The 16848-nt window shown below is 42.0% G+C and overlaps 1 long non-coding RNA gene across 1 annotated transcript; it reads right to left on the bottom strand.

The window, feature by feature from the left end:
• Nucleotides 1-1954: 1954 nt before the first annotated feature.
• On the bottom strand, nucleotides 1955-3069 carry LOC139192299 (uncharacterized). Its single transcript, XR_011576343.1, has 4 exons — nucleotides 2884-3069; nucleotides 2703-2800; nucleotides 2522-2619; nucleotides 1955-2346 (listed from the first exon to the last, which is right to left on the bottom strand). It is a non-coding gene; the product is annotated as an uncharacterized lncRNA (long non-coding RNA).
• Nucleotides 3070-16848: the final 13779 nt, after the last annotated feature.

The raw sequence follows: 16848 nt of genomic DNA, 5'->3' as shown, positions 1-16848 counted from the left end.
AGAAGCTCTTCGAGACACTTCACGAAGCTAGGCAAGCTCAGACACGCGAGCTTGTTGCCCCCGTGGAAGTCAACCATCAACTGGGTGCCCTCCAACATGGAGGGTCACATGCATTCGACATAGATATCCCTGATAGGGAACAAATTACCCCTCGATTTGATAATCAACATGAGGCTTCTCTTAACCCAGTTGCTTCGACCCGAACCATGAGAAGCGGAGGGAGACACCTCTTTGCTGAAGGGGCAGAAGGATCGAAAGCCGTCTTTCGCGATTGTCGGGATTTCCTGAAGCAACGTCGAGAGAATTCCATCCATATAAGCTCAAAGATCAATGACCCAAGGATTTCTGAGAGACTCGGTCCCCTGCCACGGCCCGAGCCGGCCACCAACTTGGGGAAGGTGCAACAAGTCCTAGAGAGACATGAGGGTACAGGGGACTCAGAGGTGTTCCGACAGACATACCCTGGAAGCCAGTACAGCGAGTCCAGGGAAAAATCACATGCCCTTGATCAAACCTTCCTAATTCCAAGAGGAGATGAAGATTTACGAAAGAAAGCTCCAGTGGCACATAACTCCACTCAGGACCCCCTTGTCCTACAACTTCTTGAGGAAGTAAACAAGTTGAAGGCTGAACGTCAGGCTGAAATACCTGACTGGAACCAACCCAGGCCTGACCCTCTTATAAGGAGGATCCTCAACACCCCCCTTCAAGCAAAGACAAAGCAGAAGCTTGGCTTGCAACTTTATACTGGAAAAGAGGACCCGATTGAGCACCTTAACCTCTTTGAGTCCACCATGGCATACCGGATGCACACCAACGAAGAGCGATGTCTTATCTTCCCCTCCACCCTCTCTGGCGGAGCTCTAAATTGGTATTGTCGTCTTACACCTGAGACGGTAGACTCATTTGAGGAATTGAGGAAACTATTTGTTTCCCAACACATTTTCCAAACCGATCGCTTGCACTCTGCAGATGACCTGTACACTATCCGCCAGAGGCCAGACGAGTCATTACGTATGTATGCTGGCCGCTTCAGCCATGAATACTCCCGGTGTGCCGAGGCAGACGACAAGACTGCCCTCAAAGCCTTCACGGCAGGCCTACGTGATTGTTTCTTTAAATACATGATCAATGCCAATACTTGGAAGACTTACTCTGAGGTGATGGCGCAGGCTTATAACCATGCCTCCGCCGAGGCAAAGACATATCAGGAGAAACCCCCTCACCCAACGCCATGGAGGAAGAACTAGCAATAGCTAAAGTTTAACGGTTGGGAAGATCATCCAATGTTTCTCTAGTACAGGACTCTAACAAAGACCCTGAAGACTCCGACATTGCAGACTCAGACTTAGAGCTAAAGCTAGAAGAGCCCTCATCACTAGAACTTCCAGGCTCTGACATCTACAATAAGAAGAAACAAATTCTATCACTACATGCATGATCAAAACATAAGGAAGTTCCTATATTACCCACATGAAGATGGTGCAAAGCGATGCCGGAACCCTTCTCAATCAGAAAGCAATCCGTCTTCCACAGTCACTACAAAACAAGCAAATGAAGACCGTGTCAAGCGCCAAAAAAAAAAAAAAAAAAAAAAAAAAAAAAAACCAGCTTCATCCAAAAAGCTTCACCCGAAAAGCTTCACCTCCAAAACTTCACCCAAAAAGCTTCATCCAAAAAGTTTCACCCAAAAAGCTTCACCTAAAAAAGCTTCACCCAAAAAAAAACTTCACCCGAAAAGCTTCACTTAAAAAAGCTTCACCTACACAGCTTCACCATCAAAGCTTCACCTAGAAAGCTTCAACACCAAAGCTTCACCTACAAAGCTTCAACACAAAACCTTGCTCCAAATAAACAAATTTTGTTCACAAAACCCAAGATGCCCTTGAACTTGTACAAAAACACAGGTCAACACAAACATTTGTTTTGTTCTACACCCACAACATCCCTGTCATAACCAAACAAGCAATTATGTATATGTTTCCAAACATATTATAATAGATCCAACAACAAGCCAAAGTCCCAAGTTTCATAATGGACAAAAGTACAAGCAATTCATCAATAATGAAGGTGCTACAAAACTTGGAATCTGCCCCAAAATAGAAATCCAACCCAAGAGACTTTTTCTCTCTCTCCCTCTTCCGCCTCCTTTCATCTATCAAATTTCTGCAACCTCTGCTCTTCTCCAATGGAGCTGAATTTTGGACACCCTATAGTTTTTGAGCATATGAACAACTTTCAAGAAGGAACCATTTCTGTTTGAGCGACGGAAATTAAAGTGTTGAAGCTCCAAACATGACAGTCGGATTCTTGCAGATTTCGAAGCTGCTATGATGTTTCGAAGATCTGGAAATATTTAACCATTAGTTCATTCTGAATTTTTGATATGTTATGAAAGAGACGATGAGGCACAACTTCAATGAAGAAAGCATGCTGATCTGAACAATAGAAAATGGAGTTTCGAAGCTCACAACAAATCTGACGGGTTGACAGAAAAATAATAACCAGTCATTCATCATACCTGAATTTCTTGAGTTATATAGCTCCGAGGGATCTCAAATTTGGATATGTTGTAGTTCACAAGCTGAGGAACAACTTCAATGAAGAAAGCATGCTGATCTGAGCAAGAGAAAATATAGTTTCAAAGCTCACAACAAATCTGACGGGTTGACAGACAAATGATAAACAGTCACTCATCATACCTGGATTTCTGGAGTTATACTGCTCCGAGGGACCTCAAATTTGGATATGTTGTAGTTCACAAGTTAAGGAACAACTTCGATGAAGAAAGTATGTTGATCTGAACAAGAGAAAATGGAGTTTCGAAGCTCACAACAAGTCTGACAGGTTGACAGAAAAATGATGAACAGTCACTCATCATACCTGAATTTCTGGATTTGTACTGCTCCGATGGATCTCAAATTTGGATATGTTGTAGCTGACAAGGTGAGGAACAACTTCGATGAAGAAAGTATGTTGAGATGAACAAGAAAAAATGGAGTTTAGAAGCTCACAACAAGTCTGACGGGTTAACAGAAAATTGATGAACAGTTACTCATCATACCTGAATTTCTGGAGTTTTACTACTCCGATGGATCTCAAATTTGGAGATGTTGTAGTTCACAAGATAAGGAACAACTTTCATGAAGACGACTTTGCGATCTGAGCTATAGAGAATGGTGTTATCTTGCATCCACTCAGGCTGATTAGTGGAAACGAAAAGCAATTCCACCAAAGAAAAGATGAAAAAGAGAGAAAAGCTACTAATTGCACTTGATCTTGTCTAGTCAATAGCATGCAGCATCAAACACACAAAAGTTGGAAATATTTTTAGATAAGGCATATGCGAATGTGTGACATCGAAACAAGGATTCGTTACTTTGACAAATTAGTAACAAGCGAGACACCTCATTCGGCAACTCTCTTCGCCTGAAGACTTGGGGGACTCCCACCATATGCTACTGCACCTTAATACTCGGCAGTCTCACAACCACTCAGTGACTTGGATTTTTCAAGTCTCCAACCGAGAAGTTTTCCTCACTCGGGAAATTAAGGGAACACTACCTCAAACTACATGCTTCACTCACAAAGCTTCAACAATACAGGTTTCAACAAAAGCAAAAATTCAAAGAACTTTATGAAGAAGGCTTTGGTGTATTTAACACAATATATTGAAATGAAGCAAAGCTTATTTATTAATATTTTCGATAAGCCACAAATATGTACATATACATGAGTCAAAATAAACAAACAAAAGGGAGCCTTCACAAAGGTTGCTTAGGGGAAGTCTCAGCAGTCGGTAGAGCCCCAGAAAGAGAAAGCACCGGAGGGTGGTTATCCGGAGCCTCAGTACTTGACAAAACCCCAGAAGGAGGAGGCATTGGAGGTTCATCATTTGAAGCTTCATTACCAGGTACAGCCCCAGAGGACGAAGGCAATAAATGCCTTTGGAACAAACCCACAAACCGCTGATGATCAAGTAAAACCTTACCATCAGATTCCTTCATCTGGTCAAGCTTCCTCTTCATGTTTGTAGCATAGTCATGGGCGAGCCGGTGCAACTGCTTATTCTCATGCTTGAGCCCTCTAATCTCCTGTTTGAGACTCATCACTTCAGCAGCCAATGATTCAACTTGGCGGGTTCTAGCAAATAGACGTTGGGCCATATTAGACACAGAACCTGCACACTGAACACTAAGAGCCAGAGAGTCCTTAACAGCCAACTCATCAGACCGTTTGGAAAGTAGTCTGTTATCTTTGGGAGTGAGAAGGTTCCTGGCCACCACTGCAGCGGTCATATCATTCTTCATCACAGAATCCCCAACGGTAAGAGGACCAGTAGGGGATATGAAGGATGGGCGCCATATGTTGTCTGGAGAAGGCGTGGCTGTCTCTTCTCCAAGGTTCAGGTCAAAACGACGGTCGGAGGGTCCAGACATTTTCAAATGTGTTGAAGAAGGAAGAGGTCAGACAAATCAAGATCTTAGAAGTGCAAGAAATGAGCTTCTACTGGTAGAGATTCAGGTGTGCTGTGGAACTTAATGCCAGCCTCTATAAAAATCTGCACTCGACGGAGCTTCAGAAATCGAAGAGGCGTTTGCTTTCTCAAAAGCTGGGCTGCTCAGAGACCACGAGGGCCGATCTCAGAAATCGAAGAGGCGTTTGCTTTCTCAAAAGCTGGGCTGCTCAGAGACCACGAGGGCCGATCTCAGAAATCGAAGAAGCACCTGCTTTTTCAGCCTCGTCAGCACCTGTCACATGCACAATCAGCTTTGCGAAAATTACGGGCAATCTGTCGAAGATTTCTGGTGAAGTAAAAAGCACGTGAATCTTACTGTTCAATCACCGCTCTCCATATGCACCATCAACTCCTCGGGTACCACATATAACTTTGTCAAAGATCTCTGACAAAGTTTAGGCACGAGAATTTCGAAGTTCCAGCTACCCTACTATTACCCATAAGGGTAAAGGAACAGCACCACTGTTTGACAACTGGAAAGTCCCTATGTGTGTCGACCTCCGTGTTTTGCGGCAAGACAGGTTGGCAAGAACGTCCAACCTTTACTCACATTCGAGAAAAGACTCCCAACATAATTACTTTCTCAAAAACCGGAGTAGCACCGCTTTCCGAATCTCGAGAGTCAGATCCTCGACGGGATTGCTTGTTCGAAAACCGAAGAGGCACAACTCTCAGAACTTCGAGAGCCATATTTCCTTAGATAAAGCTTGTCTGTAATCTTCACACGTAATATCAGCTTTCCAGATACCACATACCACTTTTTCAAAGTGCTCTGACAAAATTAAAACACGTGAAGCTGGCAGCTCCCACTACATTGCTGTGACCAAGAAGGGTAAAGGAATATCATTACTACTTGTTATTGGGAAATCCCTATATACATTGACCTCCCTCCTCAACGGACAGGCAAACCTGCAAAAATGCTCAACCCTTTCTCGCATTCGAAAAGGCACCCTCAACATAACCTCTCGAAATACTCAGCTTTATTTCCCCCCGATAATACCTCAGCAAATAAGCCACACCAAGAACAAGAGTATCTCATATCATCAGGGTCGAAAGCAAGAGTATCCCATATCATGCTTTCTCCCTATCTTTGTCTTTGTCCTTGTCCACACCTGCAGGACAAGGAGAAAGAGAGCAGTCAGTCGGAACCTGAAATCAAACCTCCAATTTGGAACTGACTGCCTGGAGCCTTTGCCTGGTTGCTTACTTAGCATTGCTCTCGAGTACTCATCCTCAACTGCTGTCAAGGTCACGAATTCCACCGGCAAATACCTCATGACAGTTGATCAGATATTGGCTCTTTACACTGAAGCTGCCAAGCGTGGATGAGTCACTATGAAGGAATGTTCTGAAAGACCATTAAAATGCAAAGGTTGCACACCACTTCTGCCATGCAAAAGATTGAAGCAGAAGGTTCAACGGTGAGCTGAAACAGATCACTACAGCACGACACCTTTCCATACCACATTCATTATTCCGTCAACAGCAAAAGTATCCCATATCATCAAGGTCGAACGTACTCTAGATTTGATGGACTTGTTTTGACCCTCAAATTTTTGAGTCGGCCTTATACTCTGAAGGGCACCAGAAAACCCTCCAGCACAGTTCAAGAATAAGCCTGTGGAAAGTTACTTCTTCAAAAGCAAAAGTATCTCATATCATCTCTTATCCATTTGCTTCTCCTTATCCTGGCAGCTGAATGAGAGACAAGGAGAAGGAGAACAATCAACCGGAAGCCGAAGTCAAACCTCTGATCCTGGGTTGCTTACTTGGAAGTTTGACTGCTTACCTTGTCTGTCACCTCTTTCGGCAGATCTCCTAGCTCGGCGACTTGGGGGACTCCTACTATAGGGTTCGTATCACACTTGACTAAGCCCGAAACTACAACTAAGCTTTAAGTGAAATTGATACATTACCTTGTGCGTCAACATCAGCTAAGTACACCATTCCCGGATGGAGGAAAGGTACTTCCAGAGAAAGGCAGATGAAGATCAGACCACACTTCGGTACTTAGAAGTTTCGTGATTACTCAAGGGATTGGATCTTGCAAGTCCCCAACCGAGGAGTTTCCCTCACTCGGGAACTTAGGGGAGCACTGTTTGTACCATACTTGACCAATCCCGAAACTACCGAGCACCGGCCAACGCTATACTGTCAAGGACCCAGAAGAGTTCCCCTCCGACCAGGAGGCCAATCACTACTCGACACGTGTCAAGATTAGAAGCCAATCAGAGCGCAGCACGTGTCGACATCAAGAACCAATCATAACATGACACATGTCAATGTGACAAAGCTACAAGTTTTTCTATAAATAGGGGTCATTCCCCCACAATATTGCCTAATGTCATTTTGTGTTAAATCATTCACAAGAACTCACTAAATTGAGAGCTTGATCCTTTGTACTTGTGTAAGCCCTTCACTACTAATAAGAACTCCTCTACTCCGTGGACGTAGCCAATCTGGGTGAACCACGTACATCCTGTGTTTGCTTCTCTGTCTCTATTCATTTACGTACTTATCCTCACTAGTGACCGAAGCAACCAAGCGAAGGTCACAAAACCCGACACTTTCTGTTGTACCAAAGTCTTCGCTGATTTTGTGCATCAACAAAAGTAATCACCCAGTGTGTGTGGGATAGAGAGGGGGAAGCTAACCAAATGTGGGATTCCATGGCTAGTTGTATCCGAAAAGTAGCAAAAGAGGTATTAGGAGAGTCCAAAGGCTTTGCCCCACACCAAAAGGAATCTTGGTGGTGGAATGAGGAGGTACAAACAAAGGTGAAGGCTAAGAAGGAATGTTGTAAAGCCTTATACAAGGATAGGACAGATGAAAATGGTGAAAGGTATAGAAAAGCGAAGCAAGAGGCGAAGAAAGCTGTGAGAGAAGCTAAGTTAGCGGCTTATGACGATATGTATAAGCGACTAGATACCAAAGAAGGAGAGTTGGATATCTATAAACTAGCTAGAGCAAGGGAAAAGAAGACAAGGGACCTAAACTAAGTGAGGTGCATCAAGGATGAGGATGGAAAGGTTCTTGCTACAGAGAACGCGGTTAAAGACAGATGGAAAGGTTATTTTCATAATCTTTTCAATGAAGGACATGAAAGGAGTGCTTCTTTAGGGGAGTTGAGTAACTCAGAAGAGTGTAGAAACTACTCTTTTTATCGTAGAATCCGGAAGGAAGAAGTGGTTGTAGCTTTGAAGAAGATGAAGCATAGAAAAGCAGTAGGCCCAGATGATATACCAATCGAAGTGTGGAAAGTTTTGGGAGAGACAGGTATAACATGGCTCACTGACCTTTTCAATAGGATTTTGAAAACGAAGAAGATGCCAAATGAGTGGCGAACGAGCACTTTGGTGCCTATCTACAAGAATAAGGGCGATGTACAAAATTGCATGAACTATAGGGGTATTAAGCTAATGAGTCATACAATGAAGCTTTGGGAGAGAGTCATTGAGCATAGATTGAGGCAAGAGACACGGGTTTCGGACAACCAATTCGGGTTCATGCCAGGGCGCTCAACCATGGAGGCAATCTATCTCTTACAAAGATTGATGGAAAGATATAGAGATGGGAAAAAGGATTTACACATGGTCTTTATAGATTTGGAAAAAGCGTATGATAGGGTCCCAAGAGACATTCTTTGGAGGATTTTAGAGAAGAAAGGAGTACGAGTAGCATATATCCAAGCTATACAGGATATGTATGAAGGAGCAAAGACTGCCGTAAGAACTCATGAAGGACAAACCGAAAGCTTTCCCATAACTGTAAGATTACATCAAGGCTCATCCTTAAGTCCTTACCTTTTTGCGTTGGTAATGGATGAGTTAACAGGACATATTCAAGATGATATTCCTTAGTGTATGCTTTTCGCAGACGATATAGTGTTGATAGATGAAACTCAGGAAGGGGTAAATGCAAAGCTTAACCTTTGGAGAGAAGTGTTGGAATCTAAAGGTCTTCGCCTAAGCCGATCAAAGACAGAATATATGGAGTGCAAGTTCAGTGCAAATGGAGGTCAAAACGAGTTAGGGGTGAGGATCGGAGATCAAGAAATACCAAAGAGCGATCGTTTTCGTTACCTAGGATCTATCTTGCAAAAGAACGGAGAATTAGATGGAGATCTCAACCATAGAATACAAGCTGGATGGATGAAGTGGAAGAGTGCATCCGGCGTGTTGTGTGACCGCCGTATGCCACTGAAGCTCAAGGGAAAATTTTATAGGACGGCAATAAGGCCGGCGATGCTGTATGGCACAGAATGTTGGGCGGTGAAGCATCAACACGTACACAAAATGGGTGTAGCGGAGATGAGGATGCTTCGTTGGATGTGTGGGCACACGAGAAAGGATAAGATTAGGAATGAGGATATCCGGGGTAAAGTAGGAGTAGCCGAAATTGAAGGAAAGATGAGAGAAAATCGGTTACGGTGGTTTGGACATGTGCAAAGAAGGCATACTGACGCCCCGATTAGAAGATGCGACCATGGGACAGAGGTTCAGGGCCGAAGGGGTAGAGGAAGACCTAGGAAAACTTTGGAAGAGACCCTAAGAAAAGACTTAGAGTACTTGGATCTAACGGATGACATGACACATGACAGAACACAATGGCGTTCTAAGATTCATATAGCCGATCCCACTCAGTGACTTGGATTTTCCAAGTCTCCAACCGAGAAGTTTTCCTCACTCGGGAAATTAAGGGAACACTACCTCAACCTACATGCTCCACTCACAAAGCTTCAACATACAAGCTTCAACAAAAGAAAATTCAAAGAACTTAGCGAAGAAGGCTTTGGTGTATTTAACACAATACGTTGAAATGAAGGAAAGCTGATTTATTGATATCCCCGATCAGTTACAAATATGTATATATACTTGAGTCAAAATAAACAAACAAGAGGGAGCCTTCACAAAGGTTGCTTAGAAGAAGTCTCAGCAGTCGGTAGAGCCCCAGAAAGAGAAGGCACCGGAGGGGGATCATTCGGAGCCTCAGTACTGGACATAACCCTAGAAGGAGGAGGCATCAGAGGTTGATCATTTGGAGCTTCATTACGCAGTTCAGCCCCAGAAGACGAAGGCAATAAATGCCTTTGGAACAAACCCACAAATCTCTGATGATCAAGTAAAACCTGACCATCAGATTCCTTCATCTGGTCAAGCTTCCTCTTCATGTTTGTAGCATAGTCATGTGCGAGCCGGTGCAACTGTTTATTCTCATGCTTGAGCCCTCTAATCTCCTGTTTGAGACTCATCACTTCAGCCGCCAATGATTCAACTTGGCGGGTTCGAGCAAATAGGCGTTGGGCCATATTAGACACAGAACCTGCACACTGAACACTCAGAGCCAGAGAATCCTTAACAGCCAACTCATCAGACCGTTTGGAAAGTAGTCTGTTATCTTTGGGAGTGAGAAGGTTCCTGGCCACTACCGCAGCGGTCATATCATTCTTCATCACGGAATCCCCAACGGTAAGAGGACCAGTAGGGGAGACGAAGGATGGGCGCCATATGTTGTCTGGAGAAGGCGGGGCTACCTCTTCAACAAGGTTCAAGTCAAAACGACGGTCGGAGGGGCCAGACATTTTCAAAGGTGTTGAAGAGAGAAGAGGTCGGACAAATCAAGATCTTAGAAGTGCAAGAATGGAGCTTCTACTGGTGGATATTCAAGTGTGCTTTGGAACTTAATGTCAGCCCCTATAAAAATCTGCACTCGACGAAGCTTCAGAAATCGAAGAGGCGCCTGCTCAGAAATCGAAGAGGCGTTTGCTTTCTCAAAAGCTGGGCTGCTCAGAGACCACGAGGGTCAATCTCAGAAATCGAAGAGGCGTTGGCTTTCTTAAAAGCTGGGCTGCTCAAAGACCACGAAGGCCGATCTCAGAAATCGAAGAGGCTTGCTTTCTCAAAAGCTGGGCTGCTCAGAGACCACGAGGGCCGATCTCAGAAATTGAAGAGGCACCTACTTTTCCAGCCTCGTCAGCACCTGTCACACGCACACTCAGCTTTGCGGAAATTATGGGCATTCTGTCGAAGATTTCTGGCGAAGTAGAAAGCATATGAATCGTACTGTTCAATCACCCACTTCCCACACGCAACAGTAGCTCATGGGTACCACATATAACTTTGCCAAAGTTCTCTGACAAAGTTGAGACACGTGAAGTTTGCTGCTCCCACTACATCGCTCTGACCAAGAAGGGTAAAAGAATAGCAAAGAAACAACACTACCAAAGTTTAGACACATAAATTTTGAAGGTCTAGCTACCATATTATTACCCACAAGGGTAAAGGAACAGTACCACTGCTGGATAATTGGAAAGTCCCGGTGTGTCAACCTCTGTGCTTCGTGGCAAGGTAGACTAGCAAACATGCCCAACCTTTACTCACATTCGAGAAAACACTCCCAACAAGATTGCTTGCTCCAAAATCGAAGAGGCACCGCCCTCCGAATCTCGAGAGCCAGACTCTCAACATGATTATTTTCTCAAAAATCGAAGAGAGGGTAAAGGAACAGTACCACTGCTGGATAATTGGAAAGTCCCGGTGTGTCAACCTCTGTGCTTCGTGGCAAGGTAGACTAGCAAACATGCCCAACCTTTACTCACATTCGAGAAAACACTCCTAACAAGATTGCTTGCTCCAAAATCGAAGAGGCACCGCCCTCCGAATCTCGAGAGCCAGACTCTCAACATGATTACTTTCTCAAAAATCGAAGAGAGGGTAAATGAACAGTATCACTGCTGGATAATTGGAAAGTCCCTGTGTGTCAACCTCTGTGCTTCGTGGCAAGGTAGACTAGCAAACATGCCAAACCTTTACTCACATTCGAGAAAACACTCCCAACAAGATTGCTTGCCCCAAAATCGAAGAGGCACCGTCCTCCGAATCTCGAGAGCCAGACTCCCAACATGATTAATTTCTCAAAAATCGAAGAGACACCGCTATCCGAATCTCGAGAGCCAGACCCCCAGCATGATTGCTTTCTCAAAAATCGAAGAGGCATCGTTCTCCGAATCTAGAGAGCCAGATCCCCGACAGGATTGCTTGTTCGAAAATCGAAGAGGCACCACTTTCCCAACTTCAAGAGCTGGATCTCCTTGGATAAAGCTTGTCTGTAATCTTCACACGCAACATCAGCTTTCCAGATACCACAGACCACTTTTTCAAAGTGCTCTGACAGAGTTAAAACATGTGAAGCTGACAGCTCCCACTACCGTGCTATGACCAAGCAGGGTAAAGGAATAGCATTATTACTTGATGTTAGGGAGACTCCTATATATGTCGACCTCCATCCCCAACGGACAGGCAGACCTGCAAAAATGCTCAACCCTTCCTCTTATCTGAGAGGGCACTTCCAACGAAGCCTTTCGAAATTTTCAGCTTTCTTTCCCCCCGATAATACCTCTGTAAACAAGCTATACTAGAGCAAGAATATCTCATATCATCAGGGTTAAAAGCAAGAGTATCCCATATCATGCTTTTTCCCTGTCTTTTCCTTTGGCCTTGTTCTTACCTGCAAGACAAGGAGAAAGAGAGCAATCAGTCAGCACTTGGAATCAAGCTTCCAGCCAGGAACTGACTGCCTGGAATTACTTACCTGGCATTGCTCTCGAGTACTCATCTTCAACATCTTAGGCTTCCAGGGAAGATACCACATCTGCCTGAGGAACAGCTAGGGCAAGTGAGAAGGATACAAGGAAGCATGTGGAGACAAGCGTAACATCACACGTGCCGATACATCCACTACTCTGTCAAAAGCAAAAGTATCCCATATCAGCAGGGTCGAACGTACTCTAGATTTGATGGACTTGTTTTGACCCTCAAATTCTTCAGTCGGCCTTATACTCTGGAGGAAACCAGAAAACCCTCCAGCCCAGTTCAAGAATAAGCCTGTGGAAAGTTACTTCTTCAAAAGCAAAAGTATCCCATATCATCTCTTCTCATTTTTCTTCTCTTTATCCTTCATGCTGCCTGCAAGATAGGGAGAATGTGAACAATCAGCCGGAGCTCTGATTGCTTACCTTGTCTGTCACCTCTTTCAGCAGATACCCTAGCTCGACGACTTGGGGGACTCCTACTACATGGTTTGTATCGCGCTTGACCAAGCCTGAAACTACAAGTAAGCTTCAAGTGAAATTGATACATTACCTTGTGCATCTCCACCAGTTACAGATACCACCCCTGGATGGAGGAAGAGTACTTCCAGAGAAGATGCCACATCTACCTATGAGACAGATAAGGCAAGTCAAGACGATACCACACTCCGGTACTTAAGTTTCGTGGTTACGAGATCATTCTCCCACAATATTTCCTAATGTCATTTGTACTAAATCATTCACTTGTACTCACTAAAGGAGAGCTTGAACCTATGTACTTGTGTAAACCATTCACAATTAATGAGAACTCTATTCCGTGGACGTAGCCAATCTGGGTGAACCACGTACATCTTGTGTTTGCTTTCCTATCTCTATCCATTTATATACTTATCCACACTAATGACCGGAGCAATCTAGCGAAGATCACAAAAAGTGACCGTTTTCGCTACCTAGGATCTATCTTGCAAGAGAACGGAGAATTAGATGGAGATCTCAACAGAAGAATAAAAACTTGGATCTAACGGAGGACATGACACAAAACCGAGTGCAATGGCGTTCTAGGATTCATATAGCCGACCCCACTTAGTGGGAAAAGGCTTTGTTGTTGTTGTTGTTGTATTGGTATGTTTCCATTTGGCGTGGATGTACATTTAGATTTGAAAAGTTTAAATTTTTAGACTTAAATATAGTTGAAATTATTTAAAATATATAGCAGATATTTAAATGTAAATTAATTTCAATTAATCTGAAGTAGTTCAAGTCTGAGTATCTTAATCAAATGTTTCAAAAGCTTAATCAAAAACTCAAAAAGCATAAATGTTTAGTCTACAAAAGTCTAAAATGAGGCTTTTAATTCTAATTTTCTCTTAAAAAAAAAGAATTAAAATCCCTTAAAATCCCCATTGAATTCACCCCCTTAATATCATGTCCAGAAAAGAATAGACATTGCACTCGCTTATAAGTATTAGACTACTCCCTATATTACCAATTAGTTTTATTGTGGAACCTCAACTTCTTCACAACAAACTATTATTAGGTTAGCCACGTGGGCAACTATGCTTATTCATGTTTGGAAAACCATGTTTGTGATGGCAGATTACGAATCACACATAACCTTTACCGAGGATGAGAACTTTACGCTCCGACAAAGACGGATGAATATTATTACTACAGTTGATTTATTTTGATACATTTGAATGACTAAACAATCTCTAATTAAATTGAGGATAGAAATAAAATTAGAGAAAATGGACAAATTTAAAGAAAGCATTTTGGAGGATGAACTATATTGAGGGATGAGCAAAAAAATAAGTGATTGGGGTACTAAAAACTATGCATAACTCATACTACGTCATCGCAAGGGATTTTTTGTTTTTTTTTTAACAAACGATAATATTAAGAGGGTGGAGAAGTGGGCTAAGTCTCACAATGGACTAACCGACTAGCCATAATAGTGTGATTCAAATTCGCTTGGTGAGAATCAAACTTAAAATCTTTCATTTACAAATAAAGTGGTTTGATTCTCGCCAAAGGATGAGACTTAGGAACAATGAGAGGGATACGCTCCTCCCCTTTGTAGGGCTGTGGTTTTTTTTTTCTCTCCAAGTAATTAATAGTGAATTGATTTCTTAATTGAATATTCTTTGTGTTGTCATGCACTATTTATTGTATCAACAAATTCATCATCTATGGATTCACGTTAACTAATACTCATTTCTTTTCCCTGTTTCCTTTTTGAAATCAATAATTGTCGTAAGGGACTTGATTTTTTTATTTTTTGAACAAACTATATTATTTACTCTAAGGGAGAGGATGTGGGCTCAGTCTTACAATGAGCTAGCAATAATGTGGTTCAAATTTTCTTTTGATAAGAATAGAACCTAAGACCTCTCACTTACAAGTGAAAAAAAATATCACTAGATTGTAGTACTAAACAGCTTAAAGAATTTAAATTTAGGACTTTCTCCGAAAAAAAAGAAAAAGAGAATAGGTACCAATTGAGTCACGATGGTCATTCATTAATAGCCGATCTCTCTTTCGACTATAGTATTTGGATTCTTGTTATAAACTAATCTTCTTGTATATTAATGGATCATTCGGTAATCATTTTATTTTTTAAGTTTTAGTTTTTACTTTTTTGGAAGATTCAAAACATGTTTGATCATTGTTTTAAGGTTTCACCTAAAAAAAGGAAACTGAAGTCCAAAACTAAGCTACATTTCAAAATTTAACTTTTAGTTTTGAATTTATAGTTACCAAACAAGTTTTTAAATGCAAGCTGAACTTAAAAATTAAAATAGAAGGTTTCCACGATTTTGTTCGTAGAAATCGTACCCTAATTCAGCCTTTGGTGTGCTTGACTTCAGGTGAGGAAGAGGGGGAAATGCAACGTCTGAGATCACAAATAATTTTGGATATAGAAGATTTGAACTCAAAATTTTTGTGATATTACCATACACTATTTATTACTAGTACGAACATGTATCATATTTGGATTTGTTTTAATTAAACTTCTTTTTGGTTATTAAATCCATCATTTCGTGTGAAAAATTATCTTATCACATCATAAAGAAAAAGAAGAAAAGAAGAAAAAGAAGAAAAGAAGACAAAAGGGTGAGTGTTTGTAAGGAGAAAAGAAACGAAGAGAAAGTTGAAAATGGTAATGCCGTTTCCTGCCAAAACATAAAAACTACCTCCCCCCAACCAATCAAATTTGCCATTATACACCACCAACAAGAACCGACCCTCTTCTCTCTCTCTCTCTCTCTCTCCCCCTCTCTCTCCCCCTCCCAAAACCCCACCCTCTTCTCTCTCTCTCTCTCTCTCTCTCTCCCAAAACCCCACAACAAAACCCAGAGGAAAATAGCTTATATAAACGACTGAGAGAGTAGGAGTTAGAGAGAGAGAGAGAGAGTTGTCTGTGCTCGCTTGGCTTGCAATGGCTGTGAAAGACAGGTCGACGTCCTTCTCCTTTTCTCCCACTGTGTGCAGTGACCCAGTTGCCCCTGAGGTTGAGGTACCTTCTCACCATGCTTTTCTATTTCGAGGGACATTTTCGTGCATTCACAGACAGAGAGCACTGCAAAGTAGCTCTTTCTCTCTGTGAAATGACGAAAAATCCAACCTTTACTGGTCGGGAAAAGGCAAACAGGATGGAGCCAGGCATATTTCATACGTATTTTCTTTAAAAAAAAAAAACCAAAAAGTTAACAAATTTCATACCCTCTTATTTATTTTATGTTTTTCCCTTGTGGTTTTTTTTTTTTTCCTTCTAATTTATTTGGGAAGTGAAAGGTCCTTGAAATTTTAGAGGCGGTAGAAGAGCATACTGTTCGTCATCTTTCATGGGGACTGAAATGTCAAGAACAAGACTCCGTTAATGTGATGATGTTGATGTATGTGTAATTTTCCCCAAATTTTCCAAACATCGAGTTAATCTTATGAAATATAGTTTCATTTTATTTGCTCAGCAATTTAATAAAAATGGCGATCCCAAGCGAACAATGCTCCCAGTTTTACAAGGGTATCCATGCTTTGAAAAAGAGAATATTTCCACTACTCAAACCGGGACCTTTCGGTCACAAAGGTTGCTCAGCAATTTAATCATATAAAAATTATTTGGATGTCTGTGCGTTGCTTGTTGAAGTGAATAAGGGCTTTAATGATCGACAGCAGCCTGCTTGATTAAGAAATTACCGTCTGTCTGCCTGTCTGTCTTCATGGACCATTTGTTGGTAAAGTAGTACACTTCTTCAATGCGTAGCGTGGATGCATTTCTTTTGTTACTGTCTGTAGTTTTCTTAAGCTACTAATTAGTTGATGGACGTATGTGTTTTAAGTTGTGAATACACAATTTCTCCACGAGAAGGATCGATGAAGCAGGTCCGGGATAAATTGTAACTTGTGTTGTTGATATGAACTGGTGATTTCTTGTGAATGTGTCTCGTGAATGTGTCTTTGCTGTCTGAAATCATTAATTGTGAAGGGCATGCTAGGATTTTGTCGCCTCAACATTTTTATTCTTTTGTTCTGCTCTAAAGGGTCGAGGTTTTCCACCCCGGAGGATCTAGTTTTAGATGTTGGTAGAAGTTCAAAATACATGGTTGAAACTTGCTAACGAGTGGAAGGGATTTATGAAATCGTGTTGAAATGACAATCAAAATTTGGTTTATCATTTTCCGTTACAGTTTCTATGCATTCTGTGTTTTGAATCTTGCTTCAGATTGTCAATTTTGCAAAC

This window comes from Malus domestica, chromosome 15 (genome assembly GCF_042453785.1).
Source record: "Malus domestica chromosome 15, GDT2T_hap1".
Classification (NCBI taxonomy): Eukaryota; Viridiplantae; Streptophyta; class Magnoliopsida; order Rosales; family Rosaceae; genus Malus; species Malus domestica.
This window is presented reverse-complemented; position numbering and strand designations above follow the sequence as displayed.